Raw genomic sequence first — 14504 nt, 5'->3', positions numbered from 1 at the left:
CAGAGGCTGAGAGGAGGCAGTTTCTGAGTTCAAAGCAATCACTCTTTTGACATGTACCTGAGCTGTCTAAGAGGGGGGTGCTCCCGACAGCAGTGAACTAAAGGCAAGTCCCTTCACTTTTGAGGCTCCTGGGGGACTTGGAAATGGTACTTGCCAAGGGGTAGGGAGCTGAGAAAGGGGTCCTGGTTGCACTTTGGGCGAAGGAGGGTGAGTTCGGGGCCCCATGTAGTCAAGTTCCTCCTTGTGGGATTGCCCTCAATCCCCTGCCTCCACTGTAGAGATAGCACCTCGGGGGCTTCCCCTGAGGCCTGGCAGACTAGCAGTGAGGAGGGGTATCAGTTAGCTTTCAAGGGTGCCTTCCCCTCCTCCCACCCCAGAGAGACCCCTCTGCCAGAGGGGAAAGAGCAGCGCTATTTAACTACCTCAGGCCCCGTGGAAGCACTGGAGGATTCCGCTTCACAAGAGAAGCTGGCACCCCTCCTCCCCTCCAGCGAAGTGGGGAGACCATTTCTTCTCTGGAAGTATTGATGGGGACATGCTAGTGGCTTGGACATTTCAACCATGCATTTAACAGGTTGGCCTGTTTGCTGAAAAACCGGTGGAAGGAAAGCAGCCTGACACAATACTTGCAGGAAGGTTGGGGGGAAAGCCTAGTGATGCCAGGGGAGACGGAAAAGCCATTTCCCTCCCACGAGTCTCTCCCGTAGGTGCAGGATGTTTCTCTTGAATTCAGGCTTAGATGAGACCAGCGAAACACGTCGCTTTCTTTCCTTTGGGGACCTCAGGGTTCTCTGTGGGGTACAGGGCAGGGAGGAGGTTGAGAGGGTGAGGGCAAGAACCCTGACCCTGTGTCTCCATGGGGCCCATACTGCCCCCTCCCCCAGTATGGTTGAATCCGGACTGACGAGACAAAAGAAAGAATTTTTATTTTTCCTTGAATGAAATAGCAGGAAGCTCCATGGGAGCGTGTGTTTTGAGTAACCACAGGTAATGAATGCTACGAGTATAAATGGATTAACTACCTCAATCCGTACAATAAAATCGGAACCCAGGCCAGGGACTCAGGCTTAAGGGTATGAATCCCATAGAACGAATCCCAGCCGGGAGCTGTGAGTTGAGACGTGTATCCCAAAAGGCTTGTCGTCAGGGGACAGGCAAACCTGCCAGGACACCCCCTCCCCCACCCCATCGGATGGGTCAGGAGGACTGGCCATCAGGTCTCCCGTCTGCCTTCCTTGCCCTGGGGTCCCCTATCTTACCCTCCTCCGTCCAGCGCATCCCTTTCACCTACTGTAGCTTTCTTGGAACAGATGGTCAGGAAAGAAATCACCCCCTCCCTTCCAACCGAGGCAGCTGGTTGGAATCAGAGTTGGGGCCACCACCAGCCCCCAAGTCAAAAAGCCTGGGGGGGCCAGAGCAAGGCCATCTTGAACAGGGTTTCTTTGAGGTTTTACCTCCAGCTGCCCCCCCGCCCCGCCCCCTCTGGCTTCCAGAGGGCGGTGGGCTCTGGCAGGAGAGGTGGAGCAGGAGTCTTGGCCTTGAGAGCCTGGGGCGTGGTCCTCTGGGCCTGCTCTGGCTGTCTTTGTAGTCAGGGGGTGCCACTGGGCCGCCCAGCCGCTCCCCATCCTCTAATGGACCTCCTCATAGAAGTCCCATTTCACTTTTGTTTTATCTACCTCTTAGCAGAACAATAGATAAATTAGGTAGTGGCAAACTTCACTTGCTTAGGTTAGGGTGGGGGGGAAAGATTTCTTTTTCCAAAGTGGGGGGAAAAAAAGATGACCTTAAAAATACTTTTCAAAAAAAAATAAATTTAAAAGCCAAAAAAAAAAAAAAAAAAGGGGGTAAAAATGGTAAAAAAATTTTAAAAAAAGTGAGGGAGACATTTTCCAGTGACCACTGGATTCTTTTAATTCCCCAAACTTTCCTCTTCCCCCCCCATGAATAAGTTTCATCCCTCAGCGGTTTCCTTCACTTGTTTAAGATAATGTGCTATTCTAACAGGTACAGCTTTCACAGTTGCCCCTGGGTGGGCAGGGACACCCCTGCCTCTCCCTTCGACCACCCCCTACCCACCCTGCCCAGTGTTGGCCGGGAAGCCCTGTCTGTGCGTTTCCTTCTCCCCCCCACTCGAGTGGTGTTTGGTACCTCCCACCCTTGGCTCAAAGCACAAAAGGTGTGTTGAGCCACCCAAGTCTTTACTCACTATTTCCTCCAGGAAGGACTGGGGGTGGGGGTGGGGGGGAGGGAGCGGGATGGGCGGGGATCACTTGTAACTTTGCTGTGCAAATCCTATGTAACTCACTGCTCTGTAAAGGTTTACACTGTGAATTTCAGCAGGGAATAAGTTCACATAGTGAATGACATCCGCCACCCTGACTGTGCCCCCCTCCTCCCCAGAATCCTGATCCTGATCTGAGGAACCCAGAGTAAGCCAAAAGAACCCCCCTCCATGAGGCCAAGGAACGTGGTATCCAGCCCTGAGAAGTCATTTACTCAGAGTAGAGAACCGGTCATTTCTATGAATGAATTGTGAGGGCTGAAAGGGGGTACTCCTGCTTGTAATGTTTTCAAAGTTAAGTGCTACCCTAGTCTGTACTTGCAGTCACTTCGAAAAATGTACCTCCTGGGAAGTCTGCCAGCCACTGCCTCCTGGAGTTTGATTGTACCTGGCTCCCCACCCTTTTCACCCGCTCTGTACTTTGCTCGGGGAAGGCGGGGCAGCTGGCTGTCCATCTGGTTTGTTCTGTTGTGGGCGGCCACCCACCCCCGGTTTCCTTTCAGCGAAAGTTGCTGTGTTCGTAAACCACTTTATTCCACAGTTTCAATGTCAAAATAAAAGGAAACTTATATTGAAAGTTGATTGTTGCCTGTATCTCTGGGAGGCTTTTGTGGATCTGGGAGCCGAGATTTGGTGGCAGTTGGGTGGGGGTGGGGGAAGGTCCTCCTGGCAGCTTTTTAGGGGTCAGTTTTAGGGAAAGCCCTGGTTCCCCCAAGACCAGAGCCACTCAAGCAGAAAACAGTCGTTGTTATTACGCTTACAGGTCACAGGCTCACTTTAAAATGATGCCCTGCTCGTAATTGGCTTTGCACATTGGGTTGAGGGTTGGGTGTTTGAAATAAAGGCTTCACCATGAAAGGAGATGTCATGAAGTCACTGTAGGGGGCAAAGGTGGTGCCCATTTCCCTAAGAGAAATGGGAACTGCTCCCTTGGAAAGGGAACACTCCTTTTTTTTGTTGTTTAATCATTTTATTGGGGGCTCATAGAACTCACCACAATCCATCCATCCATCCATTGTGTCAAATACATTTGTACATTTGTTGCCATCATCACTCTCAAAACACTTTGCTCTCCACTTGAACCCTTGATATCAGCTCCTCATTTTCCCCCTCCCTCCCCGTGGCCCCCTCCCTCATGAACCCTTGATAATTTATAAGTTATTACTTTGTCATGTCTTACACTGTCCGACGTCTCCCTTCACCCACTTTTCTGTTGTCCGTTCCCCCAGGGAGGAGGTTATGTATAGATCCTTATAATCAGTTCCCCTTTTCCACCACACCCTTCCAGTATCACCACTGGTCCTGAAGGAATTATCCATCCGGGATTCCCTGTGTTTCCGGTTCCTATCTGTACCAGTGTACATCCTCTGGTCTAGCCAGATTTGTGAGGTAGAACTGGGATCATGATAGGAAGATTGAGAACCACTGTTCTAAAACATGTACCTTGACTAATCCAGCTAACTAAAGTCGCTGCGAAAGAAAATGCCATTGTTCACTTGAGACAAGATGAAAGAAAATGTCGTTGTTCACTTGGGACAAGATGAACATGTTCCATTTCAGTTACAAAGTCCCCCTCCCATGTTCTATCCGGTTAGATAAAGTCGAGGTGTAGCAGGTGTTTGTGCTTCTATTTGAGGCAATGAGACCATCTTTGGTGAATAAGGTCAATGCCACTTCTAAGCCTGATTTGGTCACCACCAGAATGAGGACTAAAGACTGGTCAGTAGAGAAGGAGACGGTGGTCCCAAGGCCTGGCTTCTGGCATTTGCTCAGAATTGTGGAGTTGGAGACACATGATTGCCATACATTGACTCTGACTCTCCCCTCTGCCCTCTCCCTAAGTGCTCCATTTGTGTGGTTGAGACTGTGGGTGACCCGGATTTCCCACCGTACAATGCTGATCCCTCACCTGCCTATGCTTGAACCTGTTACGCAGGCCTCCCCTGGTCAAGAATCCTCCTATGACCGGGAGTGGGACTTTCCAATATCGTCCACCCCCCTGGGCGTGTGCGCACTTTCCTCTGGGCCTCAGCTTTTGATGGTTGCATTCCAACTATAACCTAGTCCACCAGAGACCTCGTCCATTGGCCTTGAATTTAAGCCTTATGACCATTTCCTGCAGGGTTCGCTTCTCATTCTCCCACATAACTGGGCTGTTCCAAGATGCCCACGTGCCACTTTGGGTTTCTTTCTGATTGGCCTGTTTTCCCAGCCCTGAGCAACATCTTGCCTCATTGCCTCTAACGAGAGACCCACTTCACGTTCACATGCTGTAAGCTGGTGCTTCGGACTCAACTCCAGCATTTGACATGGTTCTTGACATCCCCCTGCCTCTCTGCTTCCTCTACCACCTCTGGACACTAAATTTTTAAACAACATTAAACTCAGACCAAAGCTATGCCCCCAGTCGATGCTGACTTGGACTGCCCCATAGGTTTCCACCACTGGGAGTCTGCAGAAGCAGATTGCCACATCTTTTGAAGAACAGCTAGTGGGTTTGAACCGCCAACCTTTTGGATAACAGCTGTAGGCTTTGATCACCGAGCCACACTGCCCTACAGCAACACCAGATTCAAGGAAACCTTGAAGACACAGTTTTAAAACATTAAGGGACAAGAACTTAAAATCTAGGATTCTAAATCTAGTCAAAAGTACCCAAACATGAAGTTCTGCTAATACGGTTCCCAGGAACATCTGTTTGCAGAAATTTTGCCACACAAAGACTGCAATCAAAGTAGTTTTGTATACATCAACGAAAAAGGGAAGTCACTTAAGGACGCTAATACAAAGAGTAAACCTGGTCCCAAACATCCTGGGGACAATCCACACTGAAAGACAAAGGACTGAGACCTGAAAATCAAACATTGGGCACTTCAAAAGACTTCATCAAAAGATAAGGAGAATTCAGGCTGGGGAAAAAAGTATTAAAAATACTGAGCTTATCTATTACAACTATGCTTAAAATATACAACACGAGTACCAATATACATGTGAAAGCAAAGCATGCATTTGAACAACTGTGTTACATTGCCAATATCTATTGATTTTTATTGAACTTATTTTAAAGGTTACTATACAAATTAAAATCTATAATGATATTTATCATTGAAGTTGAAAGATATGTTGGACCTATATTCCAAATAGAATATATCATATGACCCATAAATGTATTAAAGTACCTGTTTGCACACGCACATACATGGAAACATAATTTCAATGTAGAGGAATCTAGGACGTGGTGAGTACACTCAGAGTGTTCCAGTGTGGACAGGAGGCTATGAGAATGAAGATGATAGAGATGAAAATACTCAAAAATCTCACTGCCATTGAGTCAATGTTGACACATTGTGACCCAATCGGACAAGTAAAATTGCCCCTGTGAGTAACTGAGGCTGTGATTCTCTACTGGAAATGTCTTTATCCCAATGAGTGGTTAGTGGTTTTGAACTGCTGACCTTATAGATCTCAGCTCAACACATACATAACCACTGCCCCACCAGGGCTTCTAGGGATCAAGATAGGCATCACAGTCCTGAAGGAAGGCAAACTTCAACCTGAATACTGGCTTTGTGTTTCTTCTACACAAATAGAGGTAAATAGATAGATGGCTAGGTAGCTAAATACTTTGATAGCTATTTTCTGCATCTATTTATATATTCATATATTGAAAGAATAATTTGCTGTTTGAATAAAAAAAATAAATGAATGAACATTAAAAAAAAATACTGAGCTTATCTCCAAAATCTGTCAAAAACGACAGCATCTTAATAAGAGGAATGCAAGTAACCCAATTAAAAAGTAGGCACAAGACATGAGTAGACAATTTACCAGCGCTGACATCCAGGTGGCCAACAATCAGGAAGGAACGTTGGTGTTCATGAGCAATAAGAGAAATACAAACTAAAACAAGGATGAGATACCACCTCATACTGACACTTCTAGCAAAATTCAATAAAACCGAAAATAATAAATGCCGGAGCAGACACAGCGATCATGGAGTGCTCTTCCATCGCTGGTGGGATTGTGGGACCGTGTACGCACTGTGCAAGTCCATAAAGCAACTTCCTGAAACAAATGCAATACAAGTACCTTATGATCCGGCAATTTCTCTCCTGCTTATATACCCCCCGAAGAAGTAAATACTAATAGTAATAATAAAAGTATGCATTTATAGCATTGCTTTGAGTCAGGCCAGATCGTCTATGCTAACAATATGCTTTATGAGGTTGAAACAATATTAATTCACCCTATGAAGGGCCTGGAGTCTAAGAGAAACCGTGTAGTCAAGCCCACCACGTCTATGAAGCCAACCTCCCATAAAAACCTGTGGGTACCAAGGTGTGGGTGAGCTTCCCTGGTTGGGAATACCCTGTGTGTGTTTTCATCCAATGTTGCTGGGAGAAGTTAGCAGTGCCTGTAGTTTTACAGGAAAGGTAACTGGAAGCGTCACACCTAGAGCTCTCCTGGATTCTGCTCCGATATAGAACTCTAACAGCTTTTAATGAGTTCTGTGAACACTTTTGGAGAATTACCTGAGGATGGTCTTGGGGACTCCTGAACTTGCACTTGGTGTAGAAGTGAAGCTGGTCTTGAAGACTCACAAATGTCCCAAGCACACATTCAGAAAAGTGTGCAAGTCAGAAGGTAATGAAGCAATGCATTAAATGTACTCATGTAAACAATACCCAGGTGTGTTAGTCTGAGTTGACTAGAGAAACACATTTCTTAGACATCGTATGTGTATAAGAAAGAACTTGATATCAAAGAGTAAATGTATATTAAGAGACTATCCCAGATCAAGTCCACAAGTCCAATATTAGCCTATATGTCCCATACCAGCCTAGACATTGCTCTTCAGACTCACACAACACATGCAATGACGCTGAATGCAGGAAGATCACAGGCGAGTGGGTGAAAAGTCTTGTGGCTCCAGTGGCAGTGGAAACATCTCGGTGCTGGCAGGGGTTTCGGGTGGCTCCTCCAGCTGCAGGGCTCTGGCTCCATCAGTGTAGCTCCAAGTGGCTTGTCAACAGCAATGTCTTGCGGGAAGTGAATGTGGGTCTGACCTCCAAGAGCTGTGTCTCCATAGCACCTTCAAGTGAGGGCATCAAACCGGGACCTGGTTGACAGGCTAAACTCCACCCCTTCACTTTTTTTTTCCTTTTTATATAGCATATATTTTATTAACTTTTATACTAATATATCCTCATATTAAAAAGGCAATTTAGTGGAAGAACCTTCCTTTCGAATCATCTGCTAACACACCACTGTACATTGTTATCCTCATCTGATAAGAAAAAGACAAAACAACAAAAACATTTTCCTTTCTTACAGGTGGGACATTGAAGTGGACCTAATTTGATCTTCTTTTTTAAAACCTCCAAAAGAAAAGCAGACTAACTGTAAATAAAATGAATGTAGCAGTGGTTGATTAAACGACTGTTCTCCTGGACCATTTCCCGTGTTCTGTGGTGTGGATGCGGCTCTTCTTGGGCTACTTCTTCTGTTCCTCTTTTCACCCGGCCGGCTGCCCCACCGCTGTCATCACATTCATCCTCACGGTCAAATTCCGTTCTCTCGCCCTGAAATGGTACTTTTCCTTCAACCGACCCAGCCTGGGCGACTCTATTTCACTTTCCCTTTGCTGTAAATCTGTGACCTTTAGACTTCCGTTTGTTCAGGGATTCCTCTTGATCTTCCACGATGGTTTTCAGCGCTGCTTTCTCCACCTCTCCTAGTTCTTCCCACGCCACGTCTCTGTGTTTAGTTGTAGGTTATCGTTACTCGCATCTTTGGCTTCATGCAGCACTGCTGTAGCTTTTTCTTTCAATAGGATTACTCCTCCTGTGCCCCGCTGACAAAGTCTATCCACTTGATTTCTCCACGACTTGCAAGAGGGTGTGCAGGTCTTCTCTGCAGGTCTGACCATCCAAGTCGCCTGAACACTTCAGCAAGCAGCCAGCTTTTCTTCTAGAGAGTTCATCTCAGCGTCTTCTGCTAACTTCTGTTTTTCTTCTTGCTCTGGTTTAGCTTCCACTTTATTTTGCTTGCTGTCTTCATTCTGGTTTGCAAAGTAATCGTCCTTGAAAAGCATTAGAAGGTCTGTGTCTTGATACTTCTGGCCAGGCTCTCAACGAACTTCTTAGCACATTCAGTTCTCTCAAACACAACAAATATGGACCCCTTCAGTGCTCTATGCAAGGCCCTTCTCATCGGAATATGTAGGATTTCACCTTTGCCTTCCAACCATTCTTTGAGATCCTCGAGGGTGGGATCAGTCGGGAATTCCGCCTTTAATATATACCGACCTGTGTTTTACGTCATTTTTATACTCATCCGTCACTTCGGGGAGGGGTCTGCTTGGAGATCTTCTTATTTTAGCTTTATCTTCACTTATTTCCATGAGCTCCACCTTACATTAAAGTCTGTCGTCAGATGGTTTAACCTGTTGAATTTTAACATTATCTCCAGTGGTACCCAGCCTTCATCTAGTTTGATCTGTTCCTTTAAAAATTTGTCCGGAGGGCAATGAATGTACAAATGTGCTTTACACAACTGATGTGTGTATGGATTGTGATAAGAGTCATATGAGCCCCTAATAAAACGATTACAAAAAAAAAGATATAATTCCCCCCCCTCCAAAAAAAAATTTGTCCCGAGGCAAATTAAGGTCACCAAAATAATATTCAACCTGATGAAAGGTTTTGGCTTCCAGCTCAGCCATTTTTTCACTACCCTTTCACTCTTAATAGTCTCAAGTTGACACCAGATTATGTAACTGCCACACCAGGTCAAGAGACCTTAACTAGAAATCTCCTTCAGGTCGTGTCCCAATGCACAGCCCCTATTCCTCTGCTCCAATGGGAGCCATTTATAGCTCCTCATTTATAGTGGCATCTGGGTTGTTGAGTGGCTCTAAGATGCCACATTTCCCCACCCCCTGAGTTTGTATGGCCGCTGAGTTCGTATGGCCCACCTTTCAGGTAGCCCCTACATGCACCACTATTAACAAGTACAGGAACAAAAACACACGACCTGTTTTACTTTGGAATTCAAGGAGTCCTGTTGGCACAACAGTTAAAGGGACTTGGCTGCTAACCAAGAGATTGGTGGTTAGAACCAGCAGCAGCAGCTTCACGGAAGAAAGTCCTCAATCAACCTCCTTAAAGATTTCAGCTAAGATCGCCCTGTGGGGCAGTTCCACTCTCGCCAGTGGGGTCAAGGTGAGTTGGAGGACATTCTGTGGCACCCAACAAAAGCAATAACATCTTGGAATTCAGGAAATGTGAATTCCTGTCTCCGAACGAAGCAGTTAGGGAGTTGGTGGATTCATTTGGAAAAGAAGTCCAAAGGACCCTTAGTCTAAAGGCCTGATAAACTGTAGAAAAATAAACAAACAAACCTAGCTCACGGCCATTGAATCAGTGTTGACTCATAGTGACTCTGTGAGTTTCCGAGATGAATTCTTTTCCTTCCCCTTCTTCCTTTGGACTGTGACAATTAGGGATTTATGCTAGAGCGCAGGTTCTCGTCCTCTCAGACCCGACACCTCACCCAGAGACTAATTCCTTAGGGGAGTAGAAAGCCCCATCTTTCTCTCTGTAAAAAGTAGAGTCCAACCTTATGTTCAGCTAATGGTGGACCTCCCACCACAGCCTGGCTCTCTGAAGAGGCTTCTGCTCTTGGCTGCTCCTCTGTAGGGTCTCTCCTCTCTCCAGTTATGGTGGTCCTTGAGCCCCGGACTTCTTGCTGTGTGCTTTTCTCCAGACCCCAAACCCAAGAGTCTAGTCAATCACTTTGGGAGTAGTGTGAACATCCTTTCTCCACCCAACTTTTTCAAATCCCGGGGTCTCCTCCACTGATAAGGAAATGTGTCTTCTCTGCCTTTCACTTTTCCTTCGTGCCGGAGAGGGATGTGGGGAAACCGGTCTCTGGGTGGTCTGGAATGGTCTCCAGGCCGGGCCTGGCCTGGCTGGCTGATCTCAGAGGCCCCTCATTCACCTGTCAAGTGGGCTGCGTGGTCTGAGGAGACCTCGGCAGAAACTGCTGGTCTCTGCTTTATTGATCTCTCTCTTTCATCGCGAAATTCTAGGCATCTCCCACCTGGCAGAAGAGTTTCTAAGCACCGAAGAAGGTGAGCCCTCTGTAAGTCTCTGCTTTCATCACGCTGCGCAGAACAAGTCACTCAAGCTAAATCCAGATTCACAGATCAGGCCGTCAGAATGCAAAGGGGCATGCAGGCAGGCATGCAGCAATCGAAGGAATTTATGTACCCAAGGACCTCACAACAAAGTCCCAAGCAAGGGTGTGACCATCACGTCCCTTAATTTACACATCTGAAAGGATGACAAGCTAGGCATATTGTCCTGGAACGGTGAATTGTGCTTCTAAAGAAACTCGATGCCCCAGTTAGTTCCTTACGAAAACGCTGTGGGTTTGGTTTTTGGCCCATGAACTTGTCTGAAATCAAATACACAGGAACGAATTCATCTGGCGCAGCTCTTCCGGCAGAGTGCCCGATCGGGAATGAAAGACACCAACGTCCATGGAAAAGAGCCTCCAAAGCGTCTCAGTCAACACGGAGGCCACGCTCTTTCAATCCCAGCTTGAGGGTCAACCGAGGGTGGCAAATTTCTCATCCAATCTCTTTGCACTCGTCTGTGATATGATTTCGTGTGATCCGCCCACATGTATAGATCCAGGTGAATAGACATCAGCAAACCATCAAGGCTGTTCTGCAAACACTGTGCTCTAGGAGTAAGGCCACATTCTAAACCTGACGGGAAAATGAAAATGAACCCACCATAACACAGCCTAAAATCAAACTCCAACAAGACCAAACTCGAACTCACCGGCCAACTATTTGAGTCCGACTCAAAGTGGCCTGCTGGTTTCGAAAGGCTGACCTTGAGGTCAGCCGCCCAACACATACCCACTCCACCACAGAGGCTTCTCGCAACAAGATACGGTTATCAGTTGGTGATTTAATTGCGTGCCAGAACAAAATGTAATATTCTTTATGGGAAAATATAATAATTCAGATGCTCTGTAACATAAGAGCCCCGGGGGTGTCGTGGTTACAGGTTGGGCTGCTATCCACAAAGTCAACAGGGGATCAGGTATCTGACAACAAAGACCCAGAACAAAAAATCCTATCAACGTGAATGAGGGGGAGTGCAGAGTGGAGACCCACAGCCCATCTGTAGACAATTTGTAAGGTAGAATTGGGATCACAATAGTGTGGGGCGGGGGGAGGAGGGGGAAGGAAGCATTAAAGAACTAGAGGAAAGTTGTGTGTTTCATCCGTGCTATACTGCACCCTGACTGGCTCATCTCTTCCTTGTGACCCTTCATGATCACACAGGCTAGTGTGCTTCTTCCATGTGGGCTTGTGTTGCTTCTCAGCTAGATGTTTATCTTGTTTATCTTCAAGCCTTTAAGACCTCAGATGCTATATCTTTTGACAGCACCATCAGCTTTCTTTACATTTCTATGCACTCAGTTTGTCTTCAGCGATGTGTTGGGAAGATGAACATCATGGAATGCCAAGTTAGTAGAACAAAGTGTTTTTGCATTGAGGGAGTACTTGAGTAGAGGTCCAATGTCTGTCTGCTACCTTAATGCTTAACATATAAATATATGTACATAGATCTACTTCCCTATCGTTATATAAAAATATATTTACATATGTACATGCCTGTATTTGGACCTCTGTAAATGCCCTTTGCTTCCTAGTTCTTTCCTCTTTTTTCTTTCACTTTCCTCTTGTCTGCAGGTTTCAGTAATTCCTCTTGGTTACATTGCCCTTGATCAAGCCCTACCAGGCATCCTACGCCTTCCTCGCCATTGATTTTAGATCACATGCTGTTCCTTTGTCCCTGGGCTTATTTTATTTTTTTAATATACAGTTCAAAAACGACTAGACAAAAGATGAAAGAGAGTAAAAAGAAGCTGCTTGGTTTCTCAGGTGGGAAATACCTCAGTTCTTGGCTTTGCATGAGAAAGAATTCACAACAAAGCCTGGTTTGTGATCCAATGAGTCTTTATAAAGGACGGAAGATGCTTCAGGTTTTACAGTCATTGAGCACAGGCAACCCTGTGGGACTGCACACCCACACGTAGTGAACTGAGGCCAGAGAGACCAAGGCGCGGCCGAGCAGAAGAGGGAGGAGGGGAAGCGAGCAAGTGATGGTCTCTCAGTCCAGGTAGTGGAGGCCTTTTGCTGGGAGGCATGGTTGAAGGTATTGGTTGACCCCATTGGCGGAGTTAAGCCCACCTGGGCCTAGTTTGGGCCGCCCAGGTGTACTGTCCACCTGGCTTGGGCCTGAATTGGCGCATGCCTGGAGTCTTTACGGTGGGCTAAGGCTCTCCTGGTTCCCCGCAGCAACCTCCTGTAGGGGCCTTCAGGCATGTGAAGGGGCACCTCCCCTGTCCCTGTCTCTTCCCACCCAACAAAGCCAAGAACCTAGAGATCAAAGAAACAATACAAGCAATTTCTTCCTTTTATTGATAGCTTCCTTAGGTATTTTCTGTTTTTGTAATACACTAGATCTCCCTTCTTATACTGACTCGACTAATTAAAATCTCACTATCTAAATAGCAATTCCTTATGTCAATTTTATGTGGAATTCAATCTTTTCTCATAACTGGTATGGTTTCTGTCTCCTCATTGGGCTAAAGACCTAAAAGTATAAGAACAGCAATGAATTGAAACACAGCAACAATGTTAAAATTCATGAAAATATGTTTTTTTCTCTCAAAATTTTGGATTTAGAAGATGCTTGGAAACAAACTTATTGTAATGAAAGCTGGTAAATAAAGATGCAAGAATTCCAACACTTATGTCATCTTTCATGAGCTCTGATAGTACAATTAGGTTAAATGTGGGGTTACTAACTACAAGTTAGGAGGTTCAAACCCAGCAGCTGCTCTGTGGAAGAAAGATGAGGCTGTCTGCTCTGACACTATCTTGCAAGTGCGATGGAGTAGTTCTATTGTGTCTCATGGGATCACTCTAAGCAGGCAGTGAGTTTGGTTTTACGGTTTTTAGTAATAGATTTAGTAGCTTGCTCAGACTGGGGTTTGAATTATGTACCGTATTTTATGAATGGTATTAAGGATGCCAAGAAAGCAGACACTGTATTGCATTGGGGAAATCCGCTGCACAAGACCTCTGTCAAGCGTTGAAGCTCAAAAATATCACCTGGAGGATTAAAGTGTATCTGACTCAAGCCACTGTATTTTCAATGGCCTCTTGGGACCGTTGCACATTGGATAAGGAAGGCCGAAGAGAAAGCTCTGCATTTGAACCAGATGCTGATGAAGCGCGATGTACCACGGACTGCCGACAGAACAGATTTGTCTTCGAAGAAGCACAGCCAGCATGCTCTTTGGAATTGAGGATGGTGAGACTTCATCGCGCATACGTTGGACATGTGATCAGGAGAGACCAATCCCTGGAGAAGAATGTCATGCTTGGTAAAATTGAGGGCAGCGAGGAAGAGGATGACCTAGGGTAAGATCGATTGACCCAGCTCTTGCAACAAAGGGCTCAGACACTGCAACATCACGAAGATGGAGCCACGCCAGCGTGTCTCGGCTCTTGTGCCTCGCGACACTGTGCGTTGGAACCACCTTGGTGGCACTAAAGCAACAGCAGCATCAGCAGGTACGGAGTAGTTACTTGTTTTGCTTTTTATAATGTTACTATTGGTCAATGGATTCATGTGTTATCAACAATGATGCATTTTGCTGTTAGTTTTCCCTCCTGATTTAAGCAGCCACTTCCAATCACCGTGTTGATTCATTATTTTAGGACTAAAACAGGTGAAATACATTTTTGATCATTTACTTGCCACTTGAACTCATCAGGAGCTCCGCAGGAGAAAAATCTGGTAGGTTGCTTCTCTAAAGCTTTACAGACTTGGAAAGCCTGTGGGGGGCAGTTCCTTTCAATCCGATAGGATAGCTGTGAGTCAAAATTCAACTTGATGGCTTGGGTCAATGAAACAAACACAGCAGAGATGGAATGAGCTTCCCAGACTTGATAGGCCAAGGAGCCCAAGTCAATGAGCCATGTCCTTGGGCTAACTGAAGGACTGGATCTTCTTCCTTTGTCTCAGTGTTTGATCTAGGGTTCTGCTAGTCATTTATTTTCCCAGAGTCGATTGAAAGTGTATAAACACACACACACACACACACACACACACACACACACACACAC

At 46.0% G+C, this 14504-nt stretch overlaps 1 pseudogene; it reads right to left on the bottom strand.

Moving 5' to 3' along the window:
* Positions 1 to 781: 781 nt before the first annotated feature.
* LOC101664249 lies at positions 782 to 14088 on the bottom strand (annotated as a pseudogene).
* Between the last annotated feature and the right edge of the window lie 416 nt (positions 14089 to 14504).

This window comes from Echinops telfairi, unplaced genomic scaffold, assembly GCF_000313985.2.
Source record: "Echinops telfairi isolate 266 unplaced genomic scaffold, ASM31398v2 ScPeMD7_7458;HRSCAF=8496, whole genome shotgun sequence".
Lineage (NCBI taxonomy): Eukaryota > Metazoa > Chordata > Mammalia > Afrosoricida > Tenrecidae > Echinops > Echinops telfairi.
This window is presented reverse-complemented; position numbering and strand designations above follow the sequence as displayed.